Source organism: Sapajus apella, unplaced genomic scaffold, assembly GCF_009761245.1.
Source record: "Sapajus apella isolate SASKATOON/1434 unplaced genomic scaffold, GSC_monkey_1.0 scaffold163, whole genome shotgun sequence".
NCBI lineage: Eukaryota > Metazoa > Chordata > Mammalia > Primates > Cebidae > Sapajus > Sapajus apella.
The window spans coordinates 2,401,965-2,418,477 of record NW_022437103.1 but is presented as its reverse complement, the minus strand read 5'-3'; the positions used below and the strand labels follow the sequence as shown (position 1 = coordinate 2,418,477).

The following is a 16,513-nucleotide window of genomic DNA, read 5'->3' as shown; positions in this document are numbered from 1 at the left end:
AAAAAAAAAAAAGATTTGCATTTCTCTTGTTATGAGTGAAGCTGAACATTTTTTTTCACATGTTTAAGGGTAATTTTCACTGCTTTTTTCTAAAAACTACGTGCATGCTTTTTCTGCATTTTTCCTTTTCTTTTTGTTTTGGACATGGAATCTCACTCTGTCGCCCAGGCTGGAGTGCAGTGGACTGATCTCGGCTCACTGCAATGTCTGCTGCCTGGGTTCAAGCGATTATCATGCTTCAGCCTCCTGAGTAGCTGGGACTACAGGCACATGGCAGCACACCAGGCTAATTTTTGCATTTTTAGTAGAGACCGGTTTTGTCATGTTGGCCAGGCTGGTCTCAAACTCCTGACCTCAAGTCATCTGCCTGCCTCAGCCTCTCAGAGTGCTGGGATTACAGGCATGAGCCAAGAAAGGCAAACCTTACCCACACTGAATTAAGTTTCTCACCTATCAGATTGGCAAAAATTCAAAAGGCTGACAACACACTCTCTGAGACTGTGGGAAAACAGACATACTCATACACAGCTGTTCTGGTGCAAACTGGCACCTCCCCCATAGAAGGAAATTTGGCACTATCCACCAAAATTACAATGTACACATTCTCTAACCTTGCAATCTCACTTCAAAAGATGTATCTGACAGATATTCCTGCATATGGACAAAATAATGTGTGCTTACTGTAAGACTGGGTTTAAAAAATGATTTACTTATGAGATTATTTATTGTATTAATGTATTTACTACAGTTTACTATAAGGTAAACTTTACTTATTGTTAAATTATTTTTAATAGTAAAATACTGGAAACATCCTAAATGTCTATCTGTTGGTGTTTGGTTGAATAAACCATAGTTCATCTACATAGTAGATGAAAGTATTTTTAAAGTAAAAAAAAAAAAAAAATGAAAGCTTTTTATAAGTTGGTATAAAAATTTCGTGGCTGAGCACAGTGGTTCATGCCTATAATCCCAGCACTTTGGGAGGCCAAGGCAAGCAGATCGCTTGAGCCCAGGAGTTCAAGACCAGCCTGGGCAGCATAGTGAGAACCTGTCTCTACAAAAACCACAAAAATTAGCTAGGCGTGGTGGTGCACTCCCTGTAGTCCCAGCTACTTGAGAGGCTGAGGCAGGAGGATCCTGCAGGCCTGGGAGGCAGTGGCTGCAGTGAGCCAAGATCATGCCACTGTACTCCAGCCTGGACAATAGAGTGAAACCTCAAACCCTGTCCCTTCCAAAAAATTTTTTTCTCGAGAAAATATTGTTAAATGTAAAGACAAGATGCAGAACAGTAAAAACAACATGCTACCTGTTTTTGTAAGAAAGTCAGAGAAATAAGAATACATACTTATTTATATTTTCTTTTATTTGCATAAACAAACACTGGAAAAAAAACAGGCCTGTAATCCCAGCACTTTGGGAGTCCAAGGTTGGTGGATTGCTTGAGTCCAGGACTTCAAGAACAGCCTGGGCAACATGGCAAAACCCAGTCTCTATAAAAACAAAACAAACAAAAATTGGAAAGATTCACTAAAGTGGTTCTCTACAAAAGGCCAGTAGGGAGGTAATGGGCTGGATGGTGACTTGCGTGTAAGCAAGACTTCTAAGAATGAAAATTTTTATATTGAACCAGATGAGTATACTGCCTATACAAAAATGTAAATTTAAAATATCAGCTGGCATGATGGCTCATCCCTGTTCTCACAGTGATTTGGGAAGTTGAGGCAGAAGAATGACTTGAGCCTGGGAGATTGAGGCTGCAATGAGCTATAATCATGCCACTGCACTCCAGCCTGGGCGACAGAGCAAGACCCTGTTTCTAAAAATAAAAACTAAAATCTGAAAAAAAAACAAATAGGGCCGGGCACGGTGGCTCACTCCTGTAATCCTAGCACTTTGGAAGCCAAGGCGGGCAGATTGCCTGAGCTCAGGAGTTCAAGACCGGCCTGGGCAACATGGTGAAACCCCATCTCTAAACAAAACAAAAAGAAAAAAACAAAAACAATAATAGGACAGGTACAGTGGCTCACACCTCTAATCCCAGCACTTTGACTTTAGGAGGCCAAGGCAGACGGATCACCTGAGGTCGAGAGTTTAGACCAGCCTGAACAACATGGAGAAAACTTGCCTCTACTAAAAATACAAAATTAGCCAGGCATGGTGGCAAACGCCTGTAATCCCAGCTACTCAGGAGGCTGAGGCAGGAGAATTGCTTGAACCCAGGAGGAGGAGGGTACGGTGAGCTGAGATCCCACCACTGCTCTCCAGCCTGGGAAACAACAGTGAAACCCCATCTTGAAAGCAAAACAGAACAAAACAAAATAAAACAAAAAACCAGTAATAATACCAAATATAGTGAGGATGCCATAAAATTATTACACACACACATGTTCACACCCTGCCTCCATCCAAGCAAGTGTCTTTCACTGCCAGCATCAGAAGTCATTCTTCAATTAAATTTTTTCTTTAAATCTTCAGGAACTCTGCTGTGTACTACAAGGAAACATGACATCTGGACAGTGACTAGCACAGTAGCTTGAGAGGCTGGGGAAAATCTAGGTGAAGATGGGTGAAATCTAGTTTTGACTTTTCTTTTAAGGCTCTTTTTGGTGGGAGACAAAGACCTTAATCTTCAACTATAGAAGCCATAAGACCAGACACTTGTTTTTCCAGCTTCTTTGCACGTAGAACATGGGTAACTAAAATACAGGCTTGGCCAATCAACTGCATCTTGCCCAGATCTGAATTGGGATCTTGTGTTGCAAAGAATCCTTTCTAGGATCATGAACCACAGCAAGGGCGCCATCCAGGTTCTGGGGCAGTAGAGATGTCCTGGAACAAATGTTAGAAAGTCCAGGGCTGACAGTGGTTGAGCGGTGATGTGGCATTAAGTACATTCACGATGTTCAACCATTGCCACTATGCGTTTTCAGAATTTTTTCATCACTCCAAAGAAAAATCCCTCACCCATTAAACAGTAACTCCACATTCCTTCCCTCTAACCCTTAGTAACCTCTGTTTTTTTTTTTTTTTTTTTTTGGGAGGGGGTTTTTCACTTTTGTTGCCCAGGCTGGAGTGCAACGGTTCAATCTTGGCTCACTGCAACTTCCTCCTCCCAGGTTCAAGCGATTCTCCTGCCTCAGCCTCCCAAGTAGGTGGGATTACAGGCATGTGCCACCATGCCCGGCTAATTTTTTTGTATTTAGTAGAGATGGGGTTTCACCATATCTATCAGACTGGCCTCGAACTCCTGACTTCAGGTGATCCACCAGACTTGGCCTCCCAAAGTGCTAGGATTACGGGCATAAGCCACCAAGCCCAGCCACTTCTATAAACTTTCTGTATGGATGAATGTGTCTACTCCAGGTACCTCATATAAGTGTAATCACATGACATTTGTCCTTCCGTGGCTGACTTATTTCACTTAGCATAATGTTTTCAAGGTTCATCTATATTGTAGTATGTATCACCATCTAATTCCTTTTTAAGGCTAAGTAATATTCCATTATATGAATATATCACATTTTGTTTATCCACTCATCTGTTGATAGGCCCTTGGGTGGTTTCCATCTTTTGGCTCTTGTGAATAATGCTGCTGTGAACATACAAGTATAGATATAGGTTTAGGCCACTGCTTTCAATTCTTTTGAGTTTATACCCAGAAGTGGCTTGCTGGATAATATGGTAATGCTATATTTGCCTTTTTAAGAAACTGTCATACTATTTTCCATAGCAGCTCATATTTTTATAGCCCCACCTGCTGTGAACCCCGAAAATCTGAGGCAGGTCTCAGTTAATTTAGAAAATTTATTTTGTCAAGTTTGGGGATGCAAGGCCCATGACATACCCTCAGGAGGTCCTCACGACATGTACCCAAGATGGTCAGAGCACAGTTTGGTTTTACGCGTTCTAGGGAGACAGGAGACATCAATCAATATATGCGAGATGTTCTGGAATATGCAGACAATTGGACACAAAGGTAGGACGAAGCCAAAGCCAGGAGGGGGACTTCCAGGTCACAGGTAGATAAGAGACAAATTGTTGCATTCTTTTGAGTTTCTGATTAGCCTCAAGGAGACAATCAAATATGCATTCATCTCAGTGAGCAAAAGGGTGACTTTGAATAGAATGAGAGGCAGGTTGGCCCTAAGCAGTTCCCAGTTTGACTTTTCCCTTTAGTTTAGAGATAGATTTAGGGGCCCCGGGATTTATTTTCCTTTCACACTGCAATATATGAGCGTTCCAATTTCTCTCTTACTTTCACCAACACTTTGTAAAAATAATGGCTACCCTCATAGGTATAAAGAGGTATCTGGCCAGGTGTGGTGGTACACGCCTGTAATCCCAGCAGTTCGGGAGGCCGAGGTGGGTGGATCACCTGAGGTCAGGAGTTTGAGGCTAGTGTGGCCAACCTGGTGAAACCCCGTCTCTACTAAAAATACAAAAAGTTAGCCAGGCATAAGGCGGGTGCCTGTAATCCCAGCTACTTGGGAGGATAAGGCATGAGAATTGCTTGAACCTGGGAGGCAGAGGTTGCAGTGAGCCAAGATTATGCCATGGCACTCCAGCCTGGGCAAAAAGAGTGAAACTCCATCTCAAAAAGAAAAAAGAACAAGAAGAGGTATCTCATTGTGGTATTATTACTTTTTAATGCATGAACCTCACAAAGCAAGAGATGTACACCTAAGCCCATCTGACCCTGAGTTTTCCACTCCACATCCTGGCCCTTCTGAGGCCCAAGCACATTAAAAAAAAAAAAAAAAAAAAAAAAGCAGACTTTCGGCCAGAACCACCATCTTCCTGTAATCTGCCAAAATGACGAACACAGAGGGAAAGAGGAGAGGCACTCGGTATATGTTCTCTAGGCCTTTTAGAAAACATGGAGTTGTTCCTTTGGCCACATATATGCAAATCTATAACAAAGATGATATTGTAGACATGAAGGGAATGAGTACTGTTCAAAAAGGAATGCCCCACAAATGTTACCCAGCGTTGTTGTAAACAAACAAGAGCAAGATTCTTGCCAAGAGAATTAATGTGCTTAATGAGCACATCAAGCACTCTGAGAGCTGAGATCGCTTCCTGAAACATGTGAAGGAAAATGATCAGAAAAAGAAAGAAGCCAAAGAGAAAGGTACCTGGGTCCAACTGAAGCGCCAGCCTGCTCCACCCAGAGAAGCACATTTTGTGAGAGCCAATGGGAAGAAGCCTGAGCTGCTGGAACCTATTTCCTAGGAATTCATGGCATAATAGGTGTTAAAAAAAAAAAAAAAAAAAAGACTTTTGGTTTTTTTTTTTTTTTTTTTTTTTTTTTTAATGTTTCCCCAGAATTGCAGGACTTAGCTTAGATATGCAGTCTTTGGTGTTGAATGCCATATATCTCATTTTCGGGATTTGCCAAATTGCATCCTCTCTTTCCAGAAATGCAAAGTACTCCTGAATCATCTTTCAGCCCAGACCTCAGTGTAGAAGAAACCCTTGGCAAGAAGGAGTCTATGTGACTTGGTCCAACAGCGTTTCCCCCACACTTGGTATCAGAAGCTCTTCAGCCATGGAAGTGGTAGGGGGAGAGTGAAACCACCGCTGCAAAATTGTAACTGAGACAGTGAAAGAGATCTGACTTAACCAACTCCATCTTGCTTCTAACCTCCAATGTGTCCTCATTCTTTCCTGGGGATAGGCTTAACTAACTCTGGGGAGGAATTTAGTTTGTAGTTTAGAACAGAGAAAGTAATAGCCTTTTCCCAAAATAAACCCCCTTCTTGCCTGGAGACTTGTCCTGCCATTGTCACACAGCTGGAGGCTACATGACTCCCCAAATTGGGGAGTACATCACTATTGTGGTGGGATATAACATCACTATTGTGAAGGGAATAACATCACTATTGTGAAGCCTAAGATCAGTGCTTGAGATATTTTGCAGACCCTGCACTTGATGGATCAGCTGGCACCACCCAGATCTATAAACTGACTCATCTGATCCCATGGTCCCCACCCAGGAACTTACTGGACATAAGACAGCTTTGACTCCCTATGATTTCATCTCCGACCCAACTAATCAGCACTCCTGACTCACTGGCTGCCTCCCCTACACCCACCTACCAAATTGTCCTTAAAACCTCTGATCCTCCAACGCTCAGGGAGACTGATTTGAGTCGTAATAAAACTCCAATCTCCTGCACAGCTGGCTCTATGAGAATAACTCTTTCTCTCTCGCAATTCCCCTCCTTTGATAAATTGGCTCTGGCAAGCTGAACCCATTGGGTGGTTCTATCTGTCTGAAATGACCCAAGTTCCTTCACTGAGACATGCACAGCTAAAAAGACAAATCCCAGAACAGAGCAGGCTGGTCAGTGCCAGGAGTCCCCAAAGGGAAAGACAAGATAGTTGTCTTTGCTCCAATCCTGACCCACATGTCCATATTCTTAGAGGACTCTGGAGGGATTCCTTTTAGAGCCATGTGGGAAACTTCAGGACTTAAGGGCCTCTCAGCTCTACCCAAGCACTACACTGGGTGCAAGGTCTTCTCAGGAGCCAGCTCTGTGCACAGGACAGCTGAGGCCAAGGCCAAGCAGAAGTTGAGGGACAGGGGAAATTCCTAAATGCAGCTCTCTGAGAGCTTCTGCTCACTCTGGCACCAATAGGCACATGCATGACCAGACAAGCACTGCAGCCTGAGGACTAAACTCTGGTTTTTTTAATATTACCCAAATACTTATTGAAGGGGTCTGGGGAGTCATGCCCTACAAATTATAAATTCTCATCAGATGGATTTTATTTAACCCTATATATCATTATTTCTTTTTTTTCTTTTCTTTTCTTTTTTTTTTTTTTTTAGACAGACTCTGATCATTTATATTTAAGTCTGGATGGCCGTGACGTGATCTCGGCTCACTGCAACCTCCGCCTCAGGTTCAAGCAATTCTCCTGCCTCAGCCTCCTGAGCAGCTGGGATTACAGGCATGTGCCACCATGCCCTGCTAATTTTTTGGTATTTTTAGTAGAGACACGGTTTCAGCATATTAGCCAGGCTGGTCTTGAACTATTGACCTTATGATCCGCCAGCCTTGGCCTCCCAAAGTGCTGGGATTACAGACATGAGCTACTGCACGTGGCTATGATTTACTTTCCAACCTGACTCTGGCATAACATTACAAGGCAAGGAAGAAAATCAAAATATTTTACCCCAAAACATGTTTCTTTGCCATATTTTGAAATGGCCCTGCAAAGCTGTTCTTTGTGGGGGGAAAAGTTGCCTCTGTAAAGAATCTCTATTAATATAGCTAGACATTTTTCTTCCAGACCCTCCCAATCCTACAGAGATTAAGATCTGAATAGGAAACATTTGTCATCTAAGGGCAGCCACTATAATACTTAAAAGAACTTTGGTCTCCACAATCTTTTACCTTAACTTGAACATTCCCTTTCTATCAATCCCAGGTCTTTAGACAAAATCAACCAATTGTCAACCAGCAAATGTTTAAATTCGGCTGGGCAGTGCCTGTTGCCTGTAATCCCAGTACCTTGGGAGGCCAAGGTGGGTGAATCACCTGAGTTCAGGAGTTCATGACCAGCTTGGCTGACCTGGTGAAACCTGTCTCTACTAAAAATAAAATCAGCCAGTCATGGTAATCCCAGCTACTCAGGAAGCTGAGGTGGGAGAATCCCTTGAGCCTGGGAGGCAGAGGTTGAAGTGAGCCCAGATCGTGCCACTGTACTCCAGCCTGGGCGACAGAGTGAGACTCCATCTCAAAAAAAAAAAAAAAGAAAAAGAAAAAAACTGTTTCAATTCACCTGTAGCTTGGAAGCCCCTGCTTTGAGTTGTCCCAGCTTTCTGGACCAAACCAACGTATTTCTTAAGTGTATTTGATTGATGGCTCATGCCTCTCTAAAATGTGTAAAAGCAAGCTGTGCCCTGACCACCCGGGGCACATGTTCTTGAGACCTCCTGAGGACTGTGTCACCGGCCATCGTCACTCATATTTGGCTCAGAATAAATCTCTTCAAATATTTTACAGAGTTGATGCTTTTTGTCAACAAATGCTTCTCACTTTCCTGGGGCCCAGCTCTGGGGAGATTCATGGCTTACTTCTGATGCTTTTTCCTGTCCAAGGACCTCCCGCCCAGATCCTGCAGTCTTCCACTTTGCTCAGGTCCCAGGAATGAGTCTTACTCTTGTTATGAGGCTCAGAGGTGCCCAAGGCTCACATCCAGGTTCCTAGATCGCAGCTGCTTCAGGTCATAACCAGAGGCAGGGGCCAGAAAACTCATGCCAGAGAGAAATGCACTTCAGCTTTCTTCCACGAGGTTGAAAACAAAATACTCAAAGATCCCCAGGCCTGGACTCTTTCTCATGGGGAAATATCACCTCTGTGCAACAGGTCTAAAGTTCAGAAACCTGATCCCAAGGAAACTATAGTTCAGGCCTGGGCTACTGGGCAGAGGGGCCCAAAGCTCCAATTTTTCTTTTCTTTTTCTTTTTTTTTCTGAGACAGGACCTTGCTCTGTCATCCAGGCTGGAGTGCAGTGGTGTGTGGCGTGATCACGGCGCACTACAACTTCCACCTCCAAGGCTCAAGGGATCCTCCCACCTCAGCCTCCCAAGCAGGTGCACCACTGTGCCCGGCCATGCATTTTTTGTAGAAATGGGAATTTGCCATGTTGCCCAGGCTGGTCTCCACCTCCTGGGCTCAAGTGATCCTCCAATCTTGGCCGGTCAAAGTGCTGGGATTACAGGCATGAGTCACTGCACCTGGCCAATTTTGCTTTTCAGTTAGTCCTGGGATTTGCAGGGTAGGGTGTTGTGATTAAAGAACTTTTAGGTGTTTGGACTCTGGGTTCTGTAAAAGCAAATAATATTTTTGTTTGGGGTCCCCTTTGCTCTAATTTGGGCTTTTCCATTCAGTATAGTCTGAGCCACAGCTGAAGCACGGCAATGACTGTGCTGAGAGGAGGAGCACAGAGGGGAGCTGAGGATGGTGGGAGAGGCCAACCCTCAGACCAGGGGCCAGATCCCTGACCACCCCATGCCCAGAATCCCACTGCAGGCATTTTGGGAAAATAAGCCTCAAGAAGGTTCAACTTTGATATTCACTGTACTTTTCTAACTGAGTTGTCCTACAGGCAAGTACATGTTTTTAATGTTGTCTGTCTTCTGCGCTCTTCCTGTAAGTTTGCTATTAAAATACATTAAGCTATTAAAAACAAAACAAAAAAAGGCCGGGTGCAGTGGCTCACACCTGTAATCCCAGCACTTTGGGAGGCTGAGGCGGTCAGATCACCTGAGGCCAGGAGTTCGAGATCAGCCTGGTCCAACATGGTGAAACCTCATCTCTACTAAAAATACAAAAATTAGCTGAGCATGGTAGTGGGTACCTGTAATCCTGGCTATTCAGGAGGCGGAGGCAGGAGAATCATTTGAACGGAGAGTTGGATGTTGCAGTGAGCTGACAGATTGTACCACTGCACTCCAGCCTGGGCAAAAGAGAAAGACTCCCTCTCAAAAAATAAAGTCCATGGTTGGGCCTGATAGTTCATGTTTATAATCTCAGCACTATGGGAGGGTAAAGTGGGAGGACAGTAATATAGTTTGGCTGTGTTCCCACCCAAATCTTATCTTGAATTCTCACGTGTTGTGGGAGGGACCTGTTGGGAGGTAATTGAATCATGGGGGCAGGTCTTTCCAGTGCTATTCTCATAATAGTGAATAAGTCTCACAAGAGCTAATAGTTTTAAAAAACACAAGTTTCCCTGCACAAGCTCTCTCTCTTTGCCTGCTTGCTGCCATCTTTATAAAATGTAACTTGCTCCTTTTTGCCTTTCACCATGATTGTGAGACCTCCCAGCCATGTGGAACTGTAAGTCCATTAAGTCTCTTTTTGAGAGGTTTAAAAATCCTCTGTTGCCCAAGCTGGAGTGCAGTGGTACAATCTTGGCTCACTGCAAACTTCACCTCCCAGGTTCAAGTGATTCTCCTGCCTCAGCCTCCTGAGTAGCTGGGACTATAGGCACATGCCACCATGCTCAGCTAATTTTTTTGTATTTTTTGGTAGAGACGGGTTTCACTATGTTGGTCAGGCTGGTCTTGAACTCCTGACCTTGTGATCTGCCTGCCTTAGGCTCCCAAAGTGCTGGGATTACAGGTGTGAGCCACCCTACCTGGCCTAAACCTCTTTTTCTTCCCAGTCTCCAGTATGTCTTTATCAGCAGGGGGAAAATGGACTAATCCAGTAAATTGGTACCAGTAGAGTTGGGCGCTGCTGAAAAAATACCCAAAAATGTGGAACTGACTTTCGATCTGGGTAACAGGCAGAGGTTGGAACAGTTTGGAGGGCTCAGAAGAAGACAGGAAAATATTGGAAAGTTTTGAACTCCGTAAGGACTTGATGAATGGCTTTGACCAAAATACTGATAATATGGACAATGAAATTAGGCTGAGGTAGTCTTAGATGGAGATGAGGAACTTGTTGCGAACTGGGGCAAAGGTAACACATGTTACGTTTTAGCAAAGAGTCTGGCAGCATTTTGCCCCTGCCCTAGAGATTTGTGGAACATTGAACTTGAGAGAGATGATTTAGGGTATCTTGTGGAAGAAATTTCTAAGCAGCAAAGCAGTCAAGAGGTAACTTGGGTACTATTAAAAGTATCCAGTTTTAGGTCGGGCATGGTGGCTCATGCCTGTAATCCCAGCACTTTGAGAGGCCAAAGCGGACAGACCATCTGAGGTCAGGAATTCGAGACCAGCTCGGCTAACATGGTGAAACCCTGTTTCTACTAAAAATAAAAAAATAAGGAAAAAAAAAGCATTCAGTTTTAAAAGGGAAGCAGTACAGAAAATTTGCAGTCTGGCAATGCTATAGAAAAGAAAATCCCATTTTCTGAGTAGACACCCAAGCAGCCTGCAGAAATTTGCATAAGTAACAGGGAGCCAAATGTTAATACCCAAGACAATGGGAAAAATGTCTCCATGGTGTGTCAGAGGTCTTCATGGCAGCTCCTCCCATCCCAGGCCCAAAGGCCTAGGAAGAAAAAGTGGTTTCATGGGCCGGGCCCAGGGTCCCCATGCTGTGTGTAGCCTAGGAACTTGGTTCCCTGTAGAGAGCCAGAGTGACCCACCTCCTCTGGGGGAATCACCAGCAAGGACCAGCAAGGCTGCTGTGAACTTTGGGTGAACTCCAGAGAAGCAAAACCATAATAGGGGAATGTGTATGTCTCGAAGAAGAGCAGAGAGGCCTAGAAAAAGGTAACCAGTTCTCACTGACCTTGCTGCAAGATAGTTGTTAACTGAAGTATGTTAACTGAAGTATGAGAGTTGTAACCACAGGCTGTTCTAAGTAAGTGCACCCTCCCTCTGCTATGTGCTTTGTGAACATATAAAATAAAGTACTCTAAGGCAGGTCGGGGCCAAAGAGACTGACATCATCAGCTTTTTGGACTGCCTGGCCCAGCTTTATATATGTCTGTCTGTATGTATTTCTTTATCCCCTGTTATTCCCTCTTAGGTCTTTGAACCCTTGTGCAGCATGGGACGCAGTGCACACCAAAGTGCCCTGTGTCCCAGCTGCTCCAGCTGCTGCAGCCCTGGCTGAAAGAGGCTAATGTAGGGCTTGGGCCATGGCTTCAGGGGTGCAAGCCCTAAGCCTTGGCAGCTTCCACATGGTACTGAGTCTGCCAGTGCACAGAAGTCAAGAACTGAGGTTTGGGAACCACCTCCTAGATTTCAGAGAATGCATGGAAACTCCTGGATGCCCAGGCAGAAGTTCACTGCAGGTGCATAGCTCTCATGGACAACCCCTGCTAGGGTAGGGCAGAAGGGAAATGTGGTGTTGGAGCCCCTACATAGAGTCCCTACTGGGGCACTACCTAGTGGAGCTGTGAGAAGAGAGCCACCATCCTCCAGACCCCAGAATGGTAGATCCACCAAGAGATTGCACCATGTGCCTGGAAAAGCTGTAGACACTCAATGCAATGCTGCCCATGAAAGGAGCCGGAGGGAGGCTACACCTGTAAAATCACAGGGGTAAAGCTTCCCAAGACCATGGGAACCCACCTCTTGCATCAGCATAACCTGGATGTGAGACATAGAGTCAAAGGAGATCATTTCGGAGCTTTAAGATCTGACTGCCCCACTGGATTTCAGATTTGCATGAAGCCTGAAGTCCCTTTGTTTTGGCCAATTTCTCCCATTTGGAATGACTGTATTTACCCAATGCCTGTACCCCATTGTATCCAGGAAGCAATTAACTTGCTTTTGATTTTACAGGCTTATAGGTAGAAAGGACTTGCCTTGTCTCGGATGAGACTTTGGACTGTGGACCTTTGAATTAATGCTGAAATGAGTTAAGATTTTGGGGGACTGGTAGGAAGCATGACTGGTTTTCAAATGTGAGAGCATGAGATTTGGGAGGGGCCAGGGGCTGAGTGATATGGTTTGGCTGTGTCACCACCCAAATCTCATCTTGAATTTCCCTGTGTTGTAGGAGGAACCCAGTGGGAGGTAACTGAATCATGGGAGCAGATCTTTACCATGCTGTACTCATGATAGTGAATAAGTCATGAGATCTGAGAGTTTTTAAAATGTGAATTTCCCTGCAGAAGCTCTCTCTCTTTGCCTGCTGCCAGCTGTTTAAGGCATAACTTGGTCCTCCTTGCCTTCCACCTTGATTATGAGGTCTCCCCAGGCATGTGGAACTGTAAATCCATTAAACCGCTTTTTCTTCCCAGTCTTAGATATGTCTATCAGCAGCATGAAAACTGACTAATACAGATGGCTTGAGGTCAGGAGTTTTAGACTGCAGTGAGCTATGGTTGTGCCACTGCTCTCCAGCCTGGGTGACAGAGGGAGGCCCCAATTCAAAAAATAAATATATAACAATTTTTTTTAAAATGTCCATGAGAACTTTTATTAAGTCACCATGGCTGGCCAAAAAAATTTTTTTATAAAAGCAAAAAAAAAAAAAAAAAAAATTGGGGAAAGGAACAGAATAAATATACAATAAGGGAATAACTGATGAATTACAGTATATCATCTCAATGGATATTATGCAATGATTAAAGATTCATAATTAGGAAATCTTTGTGGTATCTGTTGAAAAACACAAGTGCAGTAAGTAGTCTATAACTATATTATAATATGAAGTTACAAGAGCAAAGTAGCTGGTTACATCCTCAGATGGATTCCAAGAAAGGGATGATGAGAAACATGGTATCCAGGCCGGCGTGGTGGCTCATGCCTGTAATCTCAACACCTTGGGATACCAAGGCAGGCAGATCACTTGAGGTCGGGAGTTCGAGACCAGAAAGCACACTTGCAAAAAAGGGGCTGACGGGGGTGTGGTATTATAAGTGATTTTCTTTTTTAAAAACACCATTCATATCCTTATATTGTATTTCCAATAAGAAAAGGGAAGGCAGAAGTGAAGCAGACACTTTCCTGAGGTTGGCTGCCAGGTGACAACTAAACGTCAGTTCCCATTTTTGTCAGGCAACACGGCTCACTGCGGTTTTGAAAAATTTTTTGAATCCTCTGCTGGCACTTTTTATGTGGTTACATTCTCAGTTTGGGCTCTAAGAAAGGGGTGATTAGAAACGTGGCATCCAGGCCAGGCATGGTGGCTCACACCTGTAACCTCAGCACTTCGGGAGTCGAAGGCGGCGAATCGCTTTGAGGTCAAGAGTTTGAGACCAGCCTGGCCAACATCCCTGTCTCTACTAGAAATTACCTGGGCATGGTAGTGCACGCCTGTAGTTCCAGCTACTGGGGAGGCTGAGGCAAGAGAATCTCTTGAACCCGGTTGCAGTGAGCCAAGATCATGCCACTGCACTCCAGCCTGGGTGACACAGGGGGAGTCCATCTCAAAAAAAAAAAAAGAAACATGGCATCCAAATTCCAGGAGGCCTAGACAAACCTGTCCAATTTGCCTGGAAACCATTACTTGGGTTTGTAACAGTTGGTTTCATGGGAATATCTAGAATTCCCACATTTTTCTATGTATTTAACAACCACTAGATGCTGCTCTAGGCTGTGGTGTGCCTCCCAAACAGGATAGTTTGCCTTTCCACCTTCCTGGGGGCAAATTATAAATGTTAAAAATGTTTTGTGTTAAAACACACTTGTGTGCTTTTTTTTTTTCTTTTTCTTTTTTTTTGAGACAGAGTCTTGCTCTTTCGTCCAAGCTGGAGTGCCCTGGTGTGATCTCAGCTCAGTGCAACCTCTGCCTCCCAGGTTCAAGCGATTCTCCTGCGTCAGCCTCTTGAGTCGTTGGGATTACAGGTGCATGCCACCACACCTGGGTAATTTAGTAGAGACACGGTTTCACTATGTTGGCCAGGCTGGTCTCAAACTCCTAACCTCAGGTGATCCACTCGCCTTAGCCTCCCAAAGTGCTAGGATTACAGGCGTGAGCCACTGTGCCTGGGAGATTTGTGTGCATTTTTATGCAAAGTAAAGCCTAGCACCTTTTCTACACCTTTACTTACTTTCTCTATTAAGTAGATTTGAGCAGGGAGTTGGAACTAAGGTCTACTGAATGTCATCTCTGGGCTAGGCTGTTTTTATACATTTTTCATGTAATCTCTATGTTGAGTATCTTCTGTTTGCCCCTCCAGATTGGCTCTCCACTCAACCCCCATAAGCTGAGGTTTTGAGAAAGTCAGCATTGGCAAGCTCCTTCCTCCTCTGGCTTCCCCTGGCACCAGCAGGAGGTGACAGGCCAGAGTTGAGTGCAAGGTCCCTGGTTCCCTCTGCAGAGCCTTTACTGACTGGCTGTGGGCAGCACTGACAGTTCCATTTCAATACAGGTGTGCCCTGCACACAGTCTCTCTGTCTCTGGGTTCTGAAAACCATTCCCCTTGCTGGCCCCTTTATGCCCAGGGGAGGCAATGGTCCTATTGTTCCTAGTCCCGGAGCACTGGAGTACTGCACTATCCCTCCTGGTTACTCTACACCTTACCCTCACCTTTGTAAATAGCCCTTTTATTAAGCTGTCCTCAAATTACCCAATCAAGGGTGTCATCTGTTTTCTGCAGGACCCTGACTGATTGGATCCCTAAAGAGATAATGAGTAACTCATCCAAGTTTGAGTGTTAGTAGGTGGCATAACCAGGCTTGGAAACAGGTCTGTCTGCATTCAAAGCCCATGCTTCTTTTGCCAAATCAGATTGCACTGCCCAAGAAGGAGCCGGCCTGAGGAGCAAGCAAGTTGGGCACCTGAGATGAGATCCAGCACTGGGAATAGAAAATGAGCTCTGTTTGTGCTCCGTGCCCCAGACCACAGCATGCCCAGGGTCTGTCCCTATGTCTGTCTTTGCTAAAGTTAGTGCGCACCCTGCTCATTATTCAGCTGTCATTGCATTTGCCTGGGAAGACTTCACTTGCAGAGCCCAGAGCAGCCAGTTTAATGGCTCCTGTGGTGGTTTTTAAAACATGTCCACATGTCCTTGGAGATTCGCTATATCAACAGTGGAGTCTAAGGCCGGGAGCGGTGGCTCACGTCTGAAAACCCAGCACTTTGGGAGGCCGACGTGAGTGGATCACCTGAGGTTGGGAGTTCGAGACCAGCCTAGCTAACATAGTAAAACGCTGTCTCTTCTAAAAATACAAAAATTAGCCAGGTGTGGTGTGAGCACCTGTAGTCCCAGCTACTCGGGTGGCCGAGGCAGGAGAATCACTTGAACATGTGAGGCAGAAGTTGCACTGAGCCCAGATAGCACCATTGCATTGGGTGACAAGAGTGAAACTCCATCTCAAAAAAAAGAAAAGAAAAGAAAAAAGAATGGACTCTTAATTTTCCTTCCCTTGAATATGGGCTGCTTTTAGTAATTTGCTTTTAACAAATGGGATACAGAGAAGCTGATGTAAAATGACTTCTGAGGCCAGGTTTTAAGAGCGGATCAGCTGCCACCGAGGCTTTCTCTCCTTGGGACACGCATACGCAGATCCCGCTGCTGTGCTGCGAGGAAACCTAGGCCACAGGGAGAGAGGCATATATGGATGATCTAGCTGAAACCCCAGCTGAGAGGAAGTCTGCAGGCCCCAGCTGTGGCTTAACTACAAGTGCCTGAAAGATCCCAGCAAGAACAGCCTCGCTGAACCCAGTCAACTCCAGGAACAGAGTGAGGTAATAAAATGATGGCTGTTAGTTGGTCCGAGTGTTGTGGGTTATTGTTAAGCTGATAAAATGATGGCTGTTGCTTTAAGTCACTACATTTTGGGATAATGTATGCAGAGCAATAAAAAATTGATAAACTTTTTTTCTTAGGACTGGTGGAGCCACCAATATTGATTCTCTTTGGGGTGTCCAATGCCTTCTGTGAAACTGCTCTTTTTTAATCCTCTTAAAAATCTCCAAATCATCAATCAATAGCCCCTCCACGACCTTGCCTTCGGTTTTGTTATTGGACACTTGAAAAGTTGATGAGTACTTGAAATTAAATGTACTTGAATTTTTTAAAATGTTCTAGAATGTACTTTTATCATCTAGTAACATATTGTTGACAACTTTCCAAGTGAATACAT

The 16,513-nt window shown here is 44.5% G+C and overlaps 1 long non-coding RNA gene across 1 annotated transcript in view; it reads right to left on the bottom strand.

Annotated features, from left to right (window-relative positions):
• The window catches only part of LOC116542162, a 15,218-nt gene extending 4,643 nt beyond the window's left edge, over positions 1-10,575 (bottom strand). Inside the window, exons 1-2 of the long non-coding RNA XR_004265099.1 lie at positions 10,489-10,575; positions 2,985-2,988 (exon numbers count right to left, since the gene is read on the bottom strand). This is a non-coding gene — a long non-coding RNA (uncharacterized LOC116542162). The remainder of the gene's footprint in view (positions 1-2,984; positions 2,989-10,488) is intronic.
• Between the last annotated feature and the right edge of the window lie 5,938 nt (positions 10,576-16,513).